This window comes from Scyliorhinus torazame, chromosome 16, assembly GCF_047496885.1.
Source record: "Scyliorhinus torazame isolate Kashiwa2021f chromosome 16, sScyTor2.1, whole genome shotgun sequence".
In the NCBI taxonomy this organism is placed as follows: domain Eukaryota; kingdom Metazoa; phylum Chordata; class Chondrichthyes; order Carcharhiniformes; family Scyliorhinidae; genus Scyliorhinus; species Scyliorhinus torazame.
In genome coordinates, this window is record NC_092722.1 from 186,759,799 (window position 1) to 186,779,060 (window position 19,262).

At 51.1% G+C, this 19,262-nt stretch overlaps 1 protein-coding gene across 5 annotated transcripts in view; it reads right to left on the bottom strand.

Moving 5' to 3' along the window:
* LOC140393304 (CREB3 regulatory factor-like) overlaps positions 1-19,262 on the bottom strand; it is a 134,844-nt gene that overhangs the window by 73,921 nt on the left and 41,661 nt on the right. The window contains exon 1 of one of the 5 annotated variants that reach the window (XM_072479613.1): positions 1,283-1,326. The exons of 3 other annotated variants lie outside the window; for them this stretch is intronic. The gene's annotated coding sequence lies outside the window, so the exon portion shown is untranslated. Of the gene's footprint in view, positions 1-10; positions 86-1,282; positions 1,327-19,262 lie in introns of those variants that run through there. One more of the 5 variants, XM_072479612.1, reaches the window with a different exon arrangement.

Consider the following 19,262-nt stretch of genomic DNA (forward strand, 5'->3'; position numbering starts at 1 on the left):
TTAAACTCACACGGGCTGCACCAGTAAGTGACACTCATCCACCCACACGGTAGTAGACCAGCTAAGGAGGATACTGTGTGCGAGCCACAGCACCCAGTATAATGATCAGCTGCAAACAACCGAAGCTCCCATCAAAAGCAAAAGGCAGACAGATTTGCATTTATATTTCACAACCTTTGGACATCACAAAGGGCTTTACAGCCAATGAGAAGTGTAGTCACGGTTGCAAATGTCGGAGAAGTGGCAGTCAATTTGCACACGGATAGCAATTTGCTAATTTCCAGATAATTGTGGTGTTGATCGAGGATAATATTGGCCAGGATACCAGGGATCACTCTGCCGCTCTTCTTGGAAATAATACCATGAGATCGATTACATCCACCCAAGCAAGTACACACGGCCTCAGTTTAGTGTCACACACAAGAGACGCCACTTCAATGCGGTATTGAGCACACTGATGTGTGCTCCTTCAGCACTGCACAGGAGCCCCAGCCTTAAATTTTGTGCTCAAGTCTTTACGAGCGGGATTGAACATTAACCTCGTGACTCAGAGGCTAGAGGGCTACCGCTGAACCATGGCCGGCCCACAAAAAGGGAAAGGAGCCGGCAAGTCATCGAAAGAGAGAGTGACCCCGAACCCACAAGGTCAACAACAACAAGCCGCAGAAAAGAGGAGCGGAGCCCAGCACTCGGACACCCAGGGCGGAAGAAGGAGCTACCAATGAGGGGGGGCAGGGAAAATGTATGTTAAGAAATATGTATGTCAATACCAGATACAACTTCCGTTAAAAAGTATCATTCTGTAAAATTGAAAAACACCAATAAAAATATTTTTTTTAAAAAGATACAGCGGCCAAGCTGAAGAAGCAATAGCATCAAACAAAAGCAAAATTCTGCAGATACCGGAAATCCGAAATCAAAACAGAAATGCTGGAAAACCTCAGCGGGTCTGGCAGCATCTGTGGAGAGAGGAACAGAGTTGAGAGTTTGTATCAGTCTTTGCAGATGACAACACGTTAACCCGGTTTCTCTCTCCACTGATGATGCTACCAGACCGGCTGAGGTTATCCCAGCATTTTCTGTTTCGATAGCAATGCTAACATGTATGCTAGGAATTAAACCGTCAGGAGGAATAGAGTAGGGATGTTGAAGGATTCCTCAGAGCAGGTGCTGGATACCGCAGGGGCTCAAAATGGCTGTTCTGTGTCAATGCTCAGTTAATAATGCACTGTATAGTTCACGTTAAACTTTTCAAAGTCAAAGTGGATGAAGGCCATCGTACCGGAGGGAATCGCCAATCAGAATAAGCTGCTGGTCCTCACTACCTTCATCTGGCGGGGGTGCTAAAAGGAAGAGAAGCCAATGCCTCGTGCCCCCGGTTCATACATCGAACCTCTCGCCAAGGCCTGCGATTGTTTCCATGCAGGGAGAATGGTCATAAAGGGCAACAGGAACTTGTATTAATACAATGCCTTGAATGTTCCAAAAGGTGTCATAGGAGTATGATCAACAAATCTGACAGTGAGACAACTTGGTTTTAAGGAGTATCTTAAAGGGAAAGAGAGAGAGGAGGTGGCGTCAATTGAGAGGAGACATATACAGATAGAGAGCATTGAATCGGTAATAACGTGAACTAGAAAGAGAAGAGAACTAATTGACATAAGGTGTGTGTCCAAGCCAGAGACAGACACACACGCACCTGTTGTGATTCATTCTGTGAATAAATCTATACAGAGTAAAAATTGGTTCTGGTTTCGTCCTTCACTGGCGAGCTACCAGGAGTATAACGAGAGAGAGATAGAGGGAGGCAGAGACGTTTACAGTGGGGATTCCAGAGCATACGGACCCAGGCAGCTGAAGGCATGGCTGCCAATGGTGGAGGGATTATCAGAGATGCACAAGAGGATCAAATTGCAGAAGGAGATATCTGGAGGGTTGTGGAGCTGGAAGAGACAGGAAGGGATGAGGCCATGGAGGGCTTTGAAAATAAGGATGATGAGAAATTGAAAACAGAGACTTGGCCAGCTCAGCAGCCATTAGAGAGCAGTGCGCAGAGAGACAATGGGTGAATGGGACTTGGTACAAGGAAGGATATGGGCAGAAGGATAGGACAATCTCATCAATCACACTGTTCACTGTCTACATTGCTGCTCGCGAACAGGCTGCAAACCGAGTTGCTATGATTAAAAATGCATTGTTCGGATAATTCAATATAAAACAAGAAGCACTCTCCCTTGCACAAGACCTTGCTTAGGCCTCATCATATGTCCAGTTAAGACCATAAGATGGAGGGGCAGAAGTAGACCATTCGGTCCATCGAGTCTGCTCCACCATTCAGTGAGATCATAATGGATCTGGTGATAATCCTGAACTCCACTTTCCCGCCTATCCCCTTACGGATTAAAAATCTATCTACCTTAGCCTTGAACGTACTTGACGACCCATAGCTCCCTGTGGTAAAGAATTCCACAGATTCGCTGCCCTCTTGAGTTTTGCTTTGCTCATACGATTGGTACGAAGGGGCCTTGAGTAAAGAGTCAAAGGAAAGACATTAAATTGCTACCCCAACTCCTCTGGCGACTACTGCTATCTTAGTGACTGGCCTCACAAGGAAGCTTAAAATAAGGTACCAGACTGTATCCCTGTCGATGTTCGATCTGAATTTAGACAGCGGATGGAGAACCAGGGGACAACATGTCGAAGTTACACAAGCATCAAAGTGAGCAAGAAGTCAGGAGGTTTCGAGGGCCAGTGTTTGCAATGAGTCTCCAGTCCAGCCTCAGCTTTTGCGCCGAGACCACCATCTATGCCGTCGCTAACTCGAGATGAGGCGATTCATGTGTTGATGGCTAAAGAGTGTGCAGAAGAACTTCCTCATTTCCATCCTAAATTTACTGTGTCGAGACTTGGCATGGATGGTTGAAAGAAATCAAGCGAATTATCCAGAAGAATTGATTTGCCCTTTGGTGACATGTTGCTGTTTGCAAAATTGCTACTCTGGCTGAACACGCAGCAGAACGAAAGGTTCAAAAATGTAAAACTGTCCATTCGGGGAGTCGGGAATGTGTTAACTGATTTAATTTTTTAAATCATAACAATGTGTAACTGGTTACTGTATACTGACAAATTGTTCGGGTAGATCCAATAGATATGTAACCGTGTGAGAAACAGATTTGCCTCCAACATCTATTAGATTGGCACGACAGGGGGCAGTCCTTGCGTTTTAACACCATGGGCACAATCCAAAGGCCATGCTGGGCCCACAAAGCAGCTCGCCGTGGCGCAGAGCGGCCGATAAAAGCTGGGAGACCCCACTCCCAGGATCTGCCCGGCTCGCAATGCTTCGCAATTTAATGCAATCTCGCGAGACATTGCGATGTAAAGCCTGCCCATTGTGGGTCGGTGCACTTTTTAGCAAATCTGCGTTTAGAACGAGGCAGCTAGTCTCACTTTGATGTGCTGATTCCTGAGGTAACGAATGCGTAGGATCGATGCCCTCTGCTTCAGGGACCTTGGGTCAGCACCGCTCAGCACTGGTCCCTACAAATGGGGCACTCGTCGGGGATCGGAGGCCCCCAGCTGCATGCTCTTAGGGAAGGGAGCTAACCTGGCACTGCCAGCCTGGCACCCTGGCAGTCATCTGGGTGCCAGCCTGGCACTGGCAAGAGCACTTCCAAGGTAGCAGGTTGGCACTGCCAAGCTGACATTTTCTGGGTTGCCCTGTGCTGGTATTGGGGCGATGTGGGGCGTGGACCGGGGACCCTCCCATGGTGCATTGGTGCTTGGGCAATCTCTCGCCACACAAGAGTTCCGTCAAGCAGAGCTCCTTGGTGTAGAAAATGGGGTTATGTGCGGCCTTGGCCGTGTGTTCCTCGCCGAGGCCTCTTATTTAACGCGGGTGGCGTTGTATAACCATGTGTTTCTTGCCGCTGCAAGCAGCGGGTAAACAAGCTCACTGTAGGACTTTGATCACTTTTAGTTGAATCGCGCCCCAGGTCTTAAACTGTTGTACGATTGACGCGGTTATTTAATTTTGGAAGGTACATTCGCTGAACTGGAGTGTTATACCATCAATTCACTGCAAGACGATGAGAATGAGTGAACAGAGGCGGAGCCCACTGGAGCTCCTGTACAATACATGGTGGTAGATCGTATTACTATTTCCTGGTCATAGGCCACAGTACCATACAAACAAGGTAGATCGTATTACCATTTCCTGGCCATAGGCCACAGTGCTAAACAGAGAGTTTATACTATGGTGAATATATTCACCACATTAAGAAAATAACTTGCTTTTCTACAGTGCCCTTCATAGTCATTTCTCAAATCTAGTTACCATTGAAATGTGGGATCCACAGGAGCCAGTTTGCACAGAGCAGGATTCCAATGACCCGATCATCTGTCTTTAGTATCAGCCGAGAAATAAGTAGTAGTCAGGGCACTGGGGGATAATTCCCCTGCTCTTCTTCAAAATAACACCACAGGATCAGGATCTTTTAAATCTACTGAGAACAAAACGAGGAATCTCAGGCAAACGATGGCACTTCCCAACAGAGCAGTACTCCCTCAGTTCTGCGTGGGAGTGTCAGTCTAGATTGGAGAGGGATTGAACCCACAATCTCTGGCTGCGGAGGCGAGAGTGCGCCCAGCCGAGCCACAGCTGACCTGGCTATTCACCTTGGGAAGTCGGAATCCAGTTCACCAATTTATTAACACCATCAAGAGAAAGACGAGGGAGGTTCAAGGAAGAAACCAACAAATTTCCAAAGGCATTAAAAGGAACAACTCAAGTGCATCATTTATTAAAGGAATTAGTGAAAGATTGAATCTATTTAATATTTAAGGGACAACAGCCGTTATATAGATGAGTCGGTATTGTAATCTGTCGCATTATTTATTGCTGTTATTTACCAATAACATGAAGACGTAAACATGGTGAGGTTGTCTGTGTTGGGAAATTAAATTCTTTCTGTTCCAGATATGGCGTGCCAGCATCAAACATTCCCTAGGAACGGTGCTGAGCTCTAAACTCTGTCCTCAGTCCCAGTACTGCAATTCTATCGTACCCAGGGTTACAACGTAAAACATCTAATGAGAGACGGTAAAAATTTGCTAGTGGCATCCATAATTTTGAGGAATTTAATTCGAGTAAATAGGTTTCATTGTTCGAACATAACTAGAGGGCATAGATTTAAAATACTTGCAGGAGTCTGGAACACACTGACTGAATGGATAGAGAGTGTGAGTGAGAGAGTGTGAGTGAGAGAGTGTGAGTGTGAGTGTGAGTGTGAGTGTGAGTGTGATTGAGAGTGTGATTGAGTGTGTGATTGAGAGTGTGATTGAGAGTGTGAGTGTGAGTGTGAGTGTGAGTGTGAGTGTGAGTGAGAGTGAGAGTGTGAGTGTGAGTGTGAGTGAGTGTGAGTGTGAGTGTGTGAGTGTGAGTGTGAGAGAGAGAGTGAGAGAGTGAGAGAGTGTGAGAGTGTGAGAGTGTGAGAGTGTGAGAGTGTGAGAGTGTGAGAGTGTGAGAGAGTGAGAGAGTGAGAGAGTGAGAGAGTGAGAGAGTGTTAGAGAGTGTTAGAGAGTGGGAGAGAGAGTGTGAGAGGTGTGAGTGTAAGAGTGTAAGAGTGTGAGTGGTGTGAGAATGTGTGAGTGTAAGAGTGTGAGTGGTGTGAGAATGTGAGAATGTGAGAATGTGAGAGTGTAAGAGTGTGAGTGGTGTGAGAATGTGAGAATGTGAGACTGTGAGAGCGAGAGAGCGAGAGAGCGAGAGAGCGAGAGAGCGAGAGAGCGAGAGAGCGAGAGAGCGAGAGAGCGATGGAGCGATGGAGCGATGGGGCGATGGGGCGATGGGGCGATGGGGCGATGGGGCGATGGGGCGATGGGGCGATGGGGCGATGGGGCGATGGGGCGATGGAGAGAGGGAGAGAGGGAGAGAGGGAGAGAGGGAGAGAGAGGGAGAGCGAGAGAGCGAGAGAGCGAGAGAGCGAGAGAGCGAGAGAGCGAGAGAGCGAGAGAGCGAGAGAGCGAGAGAGCGAGAGAGCGAGAGAGCGAGAGAGCGATGGAGCGATGGAGCGATGGGGCGATGGGGCGATGGGGCGATGGGGCGATGGGGCGATGGGGCGATGGGGCGATGGGGCGATGGGGCGATGGAGAGAGGGAGAGAGGGAGAGAGGGAGAGAGGGAGAGAGAGGGAGAGAGGGAGAGAGGGAGAGTGAGAGAGTGAGAGTGTGAGTGTGAGTGAGTGATAGTGTGTGAGTGATAGTGTGTGAGAGTGAGTGTGAGTGTGAGTGAGCGAGTGAGTGTGAGAGTGAGTGTGTGAGTGTGAGTGAGCGAGTGAGTGAGCGAGTGAGTGTGAGAGTGAGTGTGTGAGTGTGAGTGTGAGTGTGTGAGTGAGCGAGTGAGTGTGAGAGTGAGTGTGTGAGTGTGAGTGAGAGAGTGTCTATGTGAGAGAGGTGTGAGAGAGCGTGTGAGAGAGGTGAGGGAGGAGAGAGAGGTGAGAGAGTGAGAGTGAGTGTGAGAGAGAGAGCGTAAGAGTGAGTGTGAGAGAGAGAGCGTAAGAGTGAGTGTGAGAGAGAGAGCGTAAGAGTGAGTGTGAGAGAGAGAGCGTAAGAGTGAGTGTGAGAGAGAGAGCGTAAGAGTGAGTGTGAGAGAGAGAGCGTAAGAGTGAGTGTGAGAGAGAGAGCGTAAGAGTGAGTGTGAGAGAGAGAGCGTAAGAGTGAGTGTGAGAGAGAGAGCGTAAGAGTGAGTGTGAGAGAGAGAGCGTAAGAGTGAGTGTGAGAGAGAGAGCGTAAGAGTGAGTGTGAGAGAGAGAGCGTAAGAGTGAGTGTGAGAGAGAGAGCGTAAGAGTGAGTGTGAGAGAGAGAGCGTAAGAGTGAGTGTGAGAGAGAGAGCGTAAGAGTGAGTGTGAGAGAGAGAGCGTAAGAGTGAGTGTGAGAGAGAGAGCGTAAGAGTGAGTGTGAGAGAGAGCGTAAGAGTGAGTGTGAGAGAGCGTAAGAGTGAGTGTGAGAGAGCGTAAGAGTGAGTGTGAGAGAGCGTAAGAGTGAGTGTGAGAGAGCGAGTGAGTGTGAGAGAGCGAGTGAGTGTGAGAGAGCGAGTGAGTGTGAGAGAGCGAGTGAGTGTGAGAGAGCGAGTGAGTGTGAGAGAGCGAGTGAGTGTGAGAGAGCGAGGGAGTGTGAGAGAGCGAGGGAGTGTGAGAGAGCGAGGGAGTGTGAGAGAGCGAGGGTGTGTGAGAGAGCGAGGGTGTGTGAGAGAGCGAGGGTGTGTGAGAGAGCGAGGGTGTGTGAGAGAGCGAGGGTGTGTGAGAGAGCGAGGGTGTGTGAGAGAGCGAGGGTGTGTGAGAGAGCGAGGGTGTGAGCGAGGGCGTGAGCGAGGGCGTGAGCGAGGGCGTGAGCGAGGGCGTGAGCGAGGGCGTGAGCGAGGGTGTGAGCGAGGGTGTGAGCGAGAGTGTGAGAGGTGTGAGAGAGAATGTGAGAGGTGCGAGTGTAAGAGTGAGTGTGAGAGAGTGAGAGTGTGAGTGGTGTGAGAATGAGAGAGAGAGTGTGAGAATGTGAGAGGTGTAAGAGAGTGTGAGAGGTGTGAGAGGTGTGAGAGCGAGAGAGTGAGTGAATGTGAGAGGTGAGAGTGTGAGAGGTGTGAGAGGTATGAGAGTGAGAGGTGCGAGAGAGGTGTGAGAGGTGTGAGAGAGTGTGAGAGAGTGTGAGTGACTGAGTGAGTGAGTGAGCGAGCGAGCGAGCGAGCGAGCGAGGGGTGTGAGAGGGGTGTGAGAGGGGTGTGAGAGGGGTGTGAGAGGGGTGTGAGAGGGGTGTGAGAGGGGTGTGAGAGGGGTGTGAGAGGGGTGTGAGAGGGGTGTGAGAGGGGTGTGAGAGGGGTGTGAGAGGGGTGTGAGAGGGGTGTGAGAGGGGTGTGAGAGGGGTGTGAGAGGGGTGTGAGAGGGGTGTGAGAGGGGTGTGAGAGGGGTGTGAGAGGGGTGTGAGAGGGGTGTGAGAGGGGTGTGAGAGGGGTGTGAGAGGGGTGTGAGAGGGGTGTGAGAGGGGTGTGAGAGGGGTGTGAGAGGGGTGTGAGAGGGGTGTGAGAGGGGTGTGAGAGGGGTGTGAGAGGGGTGTGAGAGGGGTGTGAGAGGGGTGTGAGAGGGGTGTGAGAGGGGTGTGAGAGGGGTGTGAGAGGGGTGTGAGAGGGGTGTGAGAGGGGTGTGAGAGGGGTGTGAGAGGTGTGTGAGTGAGAGTGAGAGAGGTGTGAGAGTGAGAGGTGTGAGAATTGTGTGAGAAGTGTGAGAGAGTGTGAGTAAGTGAGTGAGTGAGAGGTGTGAGTGTGAGGTGTGAGAGTGAGAGGTGAGAGAGGTGTGAGTGAGGGGTAGTGTGAGAGGTGTGAGAGAGAGTGTGAGTGAGGTGTGAGAGTCAGAGTGTGAGAGGTGAGAGAGAGTGAGAGAGAGTGAGAGAGAGTGAGAGAGAGTGAGAGAGAGTGAGAGAGAGTGAGAGAGAGTGAGAGAGAGTGAGAGAGAGTGAGAGAGAGTGAGAGAGAGTGAGAGAGAGTGAGAGAGAGTGAGAGAGAGTGAGAGAGAGTGAGAGAGTGTGAGTGAGTGACAGCGTGTGAGTGAGTGATAGTGATAGAGAGTGAGTGTGAGCGAGGGAGTGTGAGCGAGGGAGTGTGAGCGAGGGAGTGTGAGCGAGGGAGTGAGAGCGAGGGAGTGAGAGCGAGGGAGTGAGAGCGAGGGAGTGAGAGCGAGGGAGTGAGAGCGAGGGAGTGAGAGCGAGGGAGTGAGAGCGAGGGAGTGAGAGCGAGGGAGTGAGAGCGAGGGAGTGAGAGCGAGGGAGTGAGAGCGAGGGAGTGAGAGCGAGGGAGTGAGAGCGAGGGAGTGAGAGCGAGGGAGTGAGAGCGAGGGAGTGAGAGCGAGGGAGTGAGAGCGAGGGAGTGAGAGCGAGGGAGTGAGAGCGAGGGAGTGAGAGCGAGGGAGTGAGAGCGAGGGAGTGAGAGCGAGGGAGTGAGAGCGAGGGAGTGAGAGCGAGGGAGTGAGAGCGAGGGAGTGAGAGCGAGGGAGTGAGAGCGAGGGAGTGAGAGCGAGGGAGTGAGAGCGAGGGAGTGAGAGCGAGGGAGTGAGAGCGAGGGAGTGAGAGCGAGGGAGTGAGAGCGAGGGAGTGAGAGCGAGGGAGTGAGAGCGAGGGAGTGAGAGCGAGGGAGTGAGAGCGAGGGAGTGAGAGCGAGGGAGTGAGAGCGAGGGAGTGAGAGCGAGGGAGTGAGAGCGAGGGAGTGAGAGCGAGGGAGTGAGAGCGAGGGAGTGAGAGCGAGGGAGTGAGAGCGAGGGAGTGAGAGCGAGGGAGTGAGAGCGAGGGAGTGAGAGCGAGGGAGTGAGAGCGAGGGAGTGAGAGGTGCGAGAGTGTGTGAGAGGTGCGAGAGTGTGTGAGAGGTGTGAGAGTGTGAGAGGTGTAAGAGAGTGTGAGAGGTGTGAGAGCGAGAGAGTGTGAGTGAGTGAGAGTGTGAGAGTGAGGGAGTGTGAGTGAGTGAGTGCGAGAGTGATAGTAAGTGAATGAGAGAGGTGGGAGTGTGAGAGGTGAGAGTGTGAGTGAGCGAGTGTGAGAGGTGTGAGAGGTGTGAGAGAGTGTGAGAGAGTGTGAATGTGAGTGTGAGAGAGAGAGTGTGAGAGAGAGAGTGAGAGAGTGAGTGAGTGAGAGAGTGAGAGAGTGAGTGAGAGAGTGAGTGAGAGAGTGAGTGAGAGAGTGTGTGTGTGAGCGTGTGTGAGTGTGAGTGAGTGAGATGAGTGATAGAGTGTGAGAGTGAGAAAGTGAGAGAGTGAGAGGTGTGAGAGTGAGAGTGAGAGAGAGGGAGTGAGAGTGTGAGAGATGTGAGTGTGAGAGGTGTCAGTGTGAGAGAGTGTGAGAGTGTGAGTGGTGTGAGAGTGTGAGTGGTGTGAGAGGTGAGAGGTGTGAGAATGTGAGAGAGAGTGTGAGAATGTGAGAGGTGTAAGAGAGTGTGAAGTGTGAGAGGTGTGAGAGCGAGAGTGTGAGTGAGTGTGTGAGAGTGAGGGCGAGAGTGATAGTGAGTGAATGTGAGAGGTGTGAGTGTGAGAGGTGCGAGTGAGAGTGAGAGGTGTGTGAGTGAGAGAGATGAGAGGTGTGAGAGATGAGAGTGTGAGTGAGTGTGAGTGAGTGAGCGAGTGTGAGAGTGTGAGAGTGAGTGTGAGAGTTGAGAGGTGTGAGAGGTGAGAGAGGTGTGAGAGTGAGAGTGTGAGAGAGGTGTGAGAGTGAGAGGTGTGCGAGAGTGTGAGTGAGGGAGTGAGTGTGAGAGATGCGAGTGAGAGAGGTGTGAGAGTGTGAGAGGTGTGAGAGAGGTGTGAGAGTGAGAGAGGTGTGAGAGGTGTGAGAGAGAGTGAGAGAGAGTGAGAGAGAGAGAGTGTGAGTGAGTGAGTGATAAGGAGTGAGAGAGTGAGAGTGAGTGAGAGAGAGAGAGAGAGTGTGAGTGTGAGAGAGTGTGAGAGAGTGTGAGAGAGTGAGTGTGAGAGAGTTTGAGCGAGTGAGTGTGAGCGAGTGAGTGTGAGAGAGTGTGAGCGAGTGAGTGTGAGAGTGTGAGTGAGAGAGTGTGTGTGAGAGAGTGAGAGAGTGTGTGTGAGAGTGAGCGAGTGAGCGTGAGAGTGAGTGTGAGAGTGAGTGAGTGAGTGTCTACGTGAGAGAGGTGTGTGTGTGTGAGAGAGGTGAGAGAGGTGAGGAAGGTGAGGGAGGTGAGGGAGGTGAGGGAGGTGAGGGAGGTGAGGGAGGTGAGGGAGGTGAGGGAGGTGAGGGAGGTGAGGGAGGTGAGGGAGGTGAGGGAGGTGAGGGAGGTGAGGGAGGTGAGGGAGGTGAGGGAGGTGAGAGAGTGAGAGAGTGAGAGAGTGTGTGAGAGAGTGAGAGAGAGAGAGAGTGAGAGAGTGAGAGAGTGAGAGAGTGAGAGAGTGAGAGAGTGAGAGAGTGATAGAGAGTGTGTGAGAGAGAGAGTGAGTGAGAGTGTGAGTGAGTGATAGTGCGAGAGAGTGTGAGCGAGTGAGTGTGAGCGAGAGAGTGTGAGCGAGTGAGTGAGTGAGCGAGTGAGTGAGTGAGCGAGTGAGTGAGTGAGCGAGTGAGTGTGAGCGAGTGAGTGCGAGCGAGTGAGTGCGAGCGAGTGAGAGTGTGTGTGAGAGAGTGTGTGAGAGAGTGAGCGAGTGAGTGTGAGAGAGTGAGCGAGTGAGTGTGAGTGTGTGAGAGTGAGTGAGTGAGTGTGTCTATGTGAGAGAGGTGTGTGAGAGTGTGAGAGAGGTGAGGGAGGAGAGAGAGGTGAGAGAGTGAGAGTGTAAGAGAGTGAGAGAGTGAGAGAGAGAGTGGGAGTGAGAGGTGTGAGAGAGAGTGAGAGAGGGTGTGAGAGAGAATGTGAGAGGTGTGAGTGTAAGAGTGAGTGTGAGAGTGTGAGTGGTGTGAGAATGTGAGTGGTGTAAGAGAGTGTGAGAAGTGTGAGAGGTGTGAGTGAGTGAGTGAGAGTGAGGGAGTGTGAGTGAGTGCGAGAGTGAGTGAGTGAATGTGAGAGGTGAGAGTGAGAGAGGTGTGAGAGTTAAGAGTGAGAGGTGCGAGAGTGAGAGTGTGAGAGAGGTGTGAGAGTGAGAGGTGTGAGAATTGTGTGAGAGTGAGAGGTGTGAGAAGTGTGAGCGGTGTGAGCGGTGTGAGCGGTGTGAGCGGTGTGAGAAGTGTGAGAAGTGTGAGAGGTGTGAGAGGTGTGAGAGGTGTGAGAGAGTGAGTGGGAGTGAGTGTGAGTAAGTGAGTGAGTGAGTGAGAGGTGTGAGTGTGAGAGAGGTGTGAGAGTGTGAGAGATGAGGTGTGAGAGAGAGTGAGTGAGAGAGTGTGAGTGAGCGAGTGTGAGTGAGCGAGTGTGAGTGAGCGAGTGTGAGTGAGCGAGTGTGAGTGAGCGAGTGAGAGAGTTGAAAGGTGTGAGAGAGGTGTGAGAGTGAGTGTGCGAGGTGTGAGTGAGAGTTAGTGTGAGAGGTGTGAGAGTGAGAGGTGTGAGAATTGTGTGAGAGTGAGAGGTGTGAGAAGTGTGAGAGGTGTGAGAAGTGTGAGAAGTGTGAGAGGTGCGAGAGTGAGGGAGTGAGTGGGAGTGAGTGTGAGTAAGTGAGTGAGTGAGTGAGAGGTGTGAGTGTGAGAGAGGTGTGAGAGTGTGAGAGATGAGAGGTGTGAGAGAGTGTGAGTGAGAGAGTGTGAGTGAGTGAGTGTGAGTGAGCGAGTGTGAGTGAGCGAGTGTGAGTGAGCGAGTGAGAGAGTTGAAAGGTGTGAGAGGTGTGAGAGCGAGTGTGAGAGGTGTGAGTGAGAGTTAGTGTGAGAGAGGTGTGAGAGTGAGAGTGGGAGAGTGGTGTGAGAGTGAGAGGTGTGAGAATTGTGTGAGTGTGAGAAGTGTGAGAGAGAGTGAGTGAGGGAGCGAGTGGGAGTGAGTGGGAGTGAGTGGGAGTGTGAGTGAGTGAGAGGTGTGAGTGAGAGGTAGTGTGAGAGAGGTGTGAGAGAGAGTGTGAGTGAGGTGTGAGAGAGGTGTGAGAGTGAGAGTGTGAGATGTGAGAGGTGTGAGTGAGAGAAGTGTGAGAGAGTGTGAGTGAAAGAGTGTGAGTGAGTGAGAGTGAGGGAGTGAGTGTGAGTGAACGAGTGAGTGTGAGAGTGTGAGGTGCGAGAGGCGTGAGTGTGAGAGAGGTGTGAGAGTGAGTGTGAGAGTGGTGTGAGAGTGTGAGTGTGAGAGAGAGTGAGTGAGGGAGTGAGTGAGGGAGCGAGTGGGAGCGAGTGGGAGTGAGTGAGTGAGTGAGTGAGTGAGAGGTGTGAGTGAGAGGTAGTGTGAGAGAGGTGTGAGAGAGAGTGTGAGTGAGGTGTGAGAGGTGTGAGAGAGGTGTGAGAGTGTGAGATGTGAGAGGTGTGAGTGAGAGAGTGTGAGTGAGTGAAAGAGTGAGAGTGAGGGAGTGAGTGTGAGTGAACGAGTGAGTGTGAGTGAACGAGTGAGTGTGAGAGTGTGAGGTGCGAGAGGCGTGAGTGTGAGAGGTGTGAGTGAGAGTGTGAGAGGTGTGAGTGAGAGGTAGTGTGAGAGGTGTGAGAGAGTGTGAGTGAGGTGTGAGAGTGAGAGGTGTGAGAGGTGTGAGAGGTGTGAGTGAGAGAGTGTGAGTGAGTGAGAGTGTGAGGGAGTGAGTGAGTGAACGAGTGAGTGTGAGTGAACGAGTGAGAGTGAGAGTGAGAGTGAGGTGTGAGAGTGAGAGGTGAGAGAGTGTGAGAATGTGAGAGTGTGAGAGTGAGAGAGTGTGATTAAACTGGTATAAATCTTGCGTTGGGCTTCAGCTGGAGCGTTGCACCGAGTTCTGGGCACCACACTTTCAGAAAGATGTGAAAGCAATGGAGAGGGCGCAGAAAAAATTGAGAAGAATGGTTCAGGCCGGGGGGGGGGGGGGGGGGGGGGGAATGAGGAACTTCAAGACGTAGACAGACTGGGAAAGTTGGGAATATTAGGGTTCTGGGCAATGTAGACATTGAGAAACTGCTCCATCTTTGGAAGGATGGATTGAGGGCCAGGGTTCACAGATTTAGGGTAATTGGCAAAAAGAATCAATGGAGACAGGAGGAAAAGCTTTTTCACCCAGTGAATACACTGCCTGACAGTGCAGAGTAGGCATGTTCAATTGAGGCATTCATGAGGAAATTAGATCATTATCTGAAAGGGAAGAATGTGCCGGGTTACGGGGAGAAGGCGGAGAAATGGTATCAGATGCACTGCTCAAGAAAGCTGGCACAGACAAATGGCCTGCATTATAACAATTGGAGGGAAAAATGTATCAAAAGCCTCCTTAGCAACAAAAGTGACAAGCAACCAGACTGGCCACAAAGAACCTTAATGGGTCAGAACGAGGGAACAAACAGTCCAAAATCAGAGGGTGGGGACGATTGTGGAGTTAAACTGTTGCAAAGCAATCAGGGAATTTGCAGCTTTGGAATATACAATGACATTAATCGGCAACAACTTATATTTATACAGCTGCTTTGAGGTAGCAAAATTGCCCAAGACACTTCGCCCGAAAATTTGGCAACTGATCGAAAAAGGTGATGGGTTAAGGGCATATTTACACAAATGGCGAATTCCTTTTTGTGTGGCTCTCGTTATAATGGCTTAGCAACTCCGAGTTGAGCTCGACGAACACCCTGGGTATGCCTCATGTGAGAGGACAGGCAAGCTCAGACCAAATTAGATTGCAATAGTTGTGATTGACTTCAATCCCCAACCAGCTTAAGCTTTAATGCAGCACTGACGATTCCCCGCCATGTGGGTGCAAGAGTTTAATGAATGTGACCCACATTATTTCAGCATCTCTACTGGGGCAGATTGAATCAAGCCATTTATTTGTACGTCGGGTTCTGGATGAAGAAGCTTTCTGGTGTCTTGTTTACCGATCGGTGTGAAGACCTGCACTGTTTCTAAAAAATACTATTGATCACAAAGCATTGTGCCCCCCGATATCAAACAAACAGCAATTTCTCTTTACTGGATGTCAAATTGTGACATAAACCAAGCAGCACCATTGATAAGTGTAGAATTATGCACCTCAGGGTCTTCTACTAAAAATAAAAATTAAATCCTCTGAAGGCACTGACAATTGCAGGAGGATAGAGACATGATATCACAGATGCCTCAGTGTGAACCTGGATGTTAATTATCATCCTCATGTTTAAATACAGACTGTGCTGGATTGCTTCCCATCTGTCGGTCACCTCCCTTTGCCCTCCAATCTTCCACTGCCACCCTCCCAACTCTCTATTCCCCTCCGCCCGGCTCTGTTCTCACACTCATCACCTCCACACTCTGGCAGGCAGCAGGACCCAGTTTAGGTGGCTGGAATTGGCCTCCCTGGCAATAGGTCGGGGAGATGGTGCTCCCGGCAGGCATAGGCCATCCTGTTGAGTTTCCTTCCTCATCACCGCCCCCCCCCCCCCCCCCCCCACTTCCCTAAATCCCAGCACAGTGGCTGCAAAATCCATTTCTTAAATGTGACTTTTATCACTTGATGTACCCGTCAATTACCACGAGACAAGAATGGTGAAACAATCGAGGCTTTATTGCACAAGATGTTGTGCCTCCTGCAGCTGGAACCAGAACACACTTTTATACGGCGTCTGCTGGGAGGAGCCAGCAGGCTGGGATTTACTGTGGTACCTGTAATACAGTGGCAGTACCGTAATACATGCAATGTGTTACCAGTGGTGTTTACCACATCATTAAAACAGAACCCTCGGCTGTGACCAGCTGATGATCTTTTCAGACTAGAAGGCCTCTCGACTGACCCTTTCGCACAAGAGGGCATTTAAGTGCCCACCTCCACACTAATCAAGGAGGCAGCTCTGTGGAAATCACCATGAGTGGGCTCAGGACGTGGAAACGGTCCCAACTGCTGTTTCCCATGCCCAAAGGGGAACACTTGCTCCAAAACCCCAGAAAACAGTTGGAACCAGTATTCTTATTTCCCCGTTTTGAATCAGAACACGACCCAGCGCCGTTTAGAGTTCGTCAGAATCTCACCATGAACCCGAAATCACAGGAACAAAAACAAAATTCCCATTAGAAATTCTGCTGAATAACGTGGCTAGGCCGTTCACTTCTGAGCTTGCCCCTCCATTCACTTAGATCATGGCTCATCTGTCCCTCACCTCCATACCCCGTGATAACCCAAAATTCTATCTACATCAGCTGTGAAAGTTCTCTTGTTGACAGAGGAGGGGGGTGCATGGGGCTGGGGTAGAGAAACGTTCAGGTTTTGGTGAGAAGGAGGGCTTGCCGATTTCTCTTGGGCCTGGTTCTAATTTCAGAATCGTGTCCCCTTGTTCTCGATTCCCCCCCCACCCCCACCAAAGGAAATGATTCCTTTGCACCTGCCAGACCTGCCCTCATTTTCAAATTGCGGCTGCAATGCAGAGCCTTATAGATAGGGTTGGCAGGGTCGGCACTCTTGGCAGAGTGGTCAGCACTGCTGCCTCACAGCGCCAGGGACCCGGGTTCAATTCCGGCCTCGGGTAACTGCCTGGGTGGAGTTTGCACTTTCTCCCAGTGTCTGCGTGGGTTTCCTCCCACAATCTAAAGATTTGCAGGTTAGGTGGATCGGCTATGCTAAAATTGCTCCTTAGTGTCCAAAGATGAGCAGGTTACTAAGGGTGGCTTACACGGTTGCGGGGATAGGGCCGGGGAGTGGGCCTAGGTAGGGCACTCTTTTGGAGGGTCAATGCAGACTTGATGGGCCGAATGGCCTCCTTCTGCACTGTAGTGGTGATTTTATGGAAAAATGGCTCTCAGTGAGCAGCCCCCAATATTAATCACTTTCTTCCCATGTTTCCTGTTAGCCTTATTCATGGTTAATTTTCCTCTGCTATTCAGTTCAATTAATGTCAATTTTGGGTGCTTCATTAGCAATCGGTGCTTCTGCAGGTCACTGATACTCATCAACACACTATGGACAGGCAGGTCAGCGAATATCTTCCCCAGTTCATCCACTATTATACAGAGCGGGAAACAGGACAAGACAGGATTGGGGAAAGATTATTATTGCGCAATGTCTACTTTGTTGTTGATAAAAGGTTGCTGGAAAATGTTAAGCCTTCACCAGACTTCCGGTGACGGCGGGCGGGAGGCAGCCGCGCGTTGGAGGGCTCCCGTTCGGGAACGGCATTGTCGGGGGTTAACTCCCGGTCCTAGGGCCAGCGAAGGCAGTAAAAGTCGGGAGACAGCACAGAGGAGGGGAATGTCGAAGACCAGCAAAAAAATGGCCGTGAAAAAAGCGGCTGAAAGTCCGTCGGGGAGTGGAAAGGTCACTGCGGGGTCAGTAAGGAAAATAGAGGCTGGAGCACCAGGGGAGGCCGCATTGCTTACGGCTGAAGAAATAACTAAGGTGATGGCTGCGGAATTCAAAAGGCAGTTTGCAAAATACATGGAGACAGTGAGGAAGGAGATGAGGGAGGTTTTGAGTGCGCTGGTGAAGGAGGCGATTTCCCCGGTGAGGACGGAGGTGGCGAGCGCAGTGGCGGAGGTGCGAGAGCAAGGGGAGGCGCTGAAGGAAGTGGAGGAGACATTATTGCAGCACGGTGATCAACTTGCCTCGATGGGGAAGGAGATGCGGAAGGTGATGGACATTAACAAGGATCTGCGAGGAAAAATGGAAGACCTGGGAAACAGATCCAGGCGACAGAATTTAAGGATTGTGGGGCTGCCTGAAGGAGTTGCAGGACCGAAGCCGACTGAGTATTTTGCCGCGATGCTGGCAAAACTATTGGGGGAGGGGGAGGATCCCTCCCGATATGAACTGGATCGGGCTCATCGGTCGTGGAGGCCTGTACCAAAGGCAAGTGAGCTGCCAAGGGCAGTGACTCTGTGCTTCCGTAGGTACAGTGTGAAGGAGAAGGTCCTGAGCTGGGCCAAGCAGAAGCGGGTGGAGCAGTGGGCTGGAGCTGGTATACGTGTATACCAGGACTTTACGGTGGAGCTGGCGAGGAGGCGGGCTGCCTTCAACCTGGTGAAGAGGGCACTGTACATTAGCAAGGTGCAGTGCGGCATTGTATATCCAGCGAAGCTGAGGGTGACTTACAAGCTCAGGGACTTTTATTTTGGAACGGTGGAAGCAGCGGAGAGTTTGCGAAGGCAGAAGGACTGTGGCAGAACTAACAAATTGAGAAATGGCCATGTGCCGATGTAACCGCATGACTGTATTTTCTTCTTTTTTGTTTCTCTGCGTGCGGGTGTATGGGCTGAAGGAGCCAATGTTGTATATATTTGGACGAGGGAAATGACGGGACTTTCACTCGAAATGAGGGCTCTTTGGGGTGTAGGTGCGGGGTTTGTGTGCTAAAAGGGGATCTCTGGGCTTTCCTAGGGCCGGGCAAGTGGGAAAGGGACCTGGGTGGGGGCCTCCACGCTGGCCGGTTTAAGCCGGCCAGTGAACGGGAGTGAGGTGGGGGAGGGGCTGCGGCCATCGGAGCCTGGCAGAACAGGGTCCGAGTGGTCCAGCCGGGGTGGAAAGTTGGGGGAAGGAACCGAGGTTGGAAGGACGGTTTTACAAGAGGCAGTGGACGGGAGGAGCTGGAGACCTGGGGTGGGGGTTTTTACAACTCTTGGGTATCATGTACGGTACTCTTTCAGAGGCTGGATGGCGTTGAGTGTAGTGGGGGAGGGGGGAGTGGACTCTATAGGTCAATGGTGACCATGGGCGGTCCCGGACTCCTTTTTCTTTTTCTCCTTTGTTTTTTGTTTCCACCGTGGGAGGGTTTGTTTTATTGGATGCATATATTGACAGGTGGGCCATTGTTTGGGGTGGTGGGAGGATGGGATCGTTGGTATTGTTAAGGGGATTGATTTTGTATTTGTTACCGTTTACTGTTTGTGGGTGGGGTGTAAATCTTTGAAGGAAAATGTGAAAATGTAGAATAAAAAAATATTTTTTTTAAAAAAGCCTTCACCAACAAGAAATGCTGCTCCCAATACCGCCTGACACAAATCCCATTCACCCGCCACATTTGTGCTCGGTATCGTATTAGTTCCATCTCCGGCACCATTAAAGTGTTCAAATCCCGCCCTGGTCTTTCCCCTCCCAATCTCTGTAACTTCCTCCAGCCCTGCAACCCTCCAAGGTCTCTGCACTCCTCTGATTCTGGTCTCTTAAACATCCTGGATTTTAAGTACTTCACCATTGGTGGTCGGTCAACCTTTCAGCTGCCTGCTGCCCCCCCTCCCCCCCAAAAGCTCTGAAATTCTCTTTTTCTGCCTCCCTCCCTCGTGTTAATTACAACCCAGATCTTTGACCAAACCCTTGGTCACCTATCCTTATCTGTCTCAGTGTGAAACCTGGTCTGGTAGCCCTTCTCTGAAGTTTTTTCGTGGGATGTGGGCTTCACTGGCAAGACCACCATTATTGTCCATCCCAAACTACCCTGGAGAAGGTGGTGATGAGCTGCCTTCTTTAACCGCTGCAGTCCATGTGGGTATAGGTCCACCCACAGTGCGGTTAGGCAGGGAGTTCCAGGGTTTTGTCCCAGCGACAGTGAAAGGAACGGCGATATATTTCCAAGTCAGGATGGTGTGACAACTGGAGGGGAACGTGCAGGGGGGGCTGTGTTCCCATCCATCTGCTGTCCTTGCCCTTCCAACATGACAAGGTCATGAGTTTGAAAGGGTTGCCTTGGGCGGTTTATTATGTTAACAGCATTATTGCAATCTCGAGCAAATGCAAGTTGTGAAAATCTGCACAAGACAGGGACACAGGTGGGGGATACATT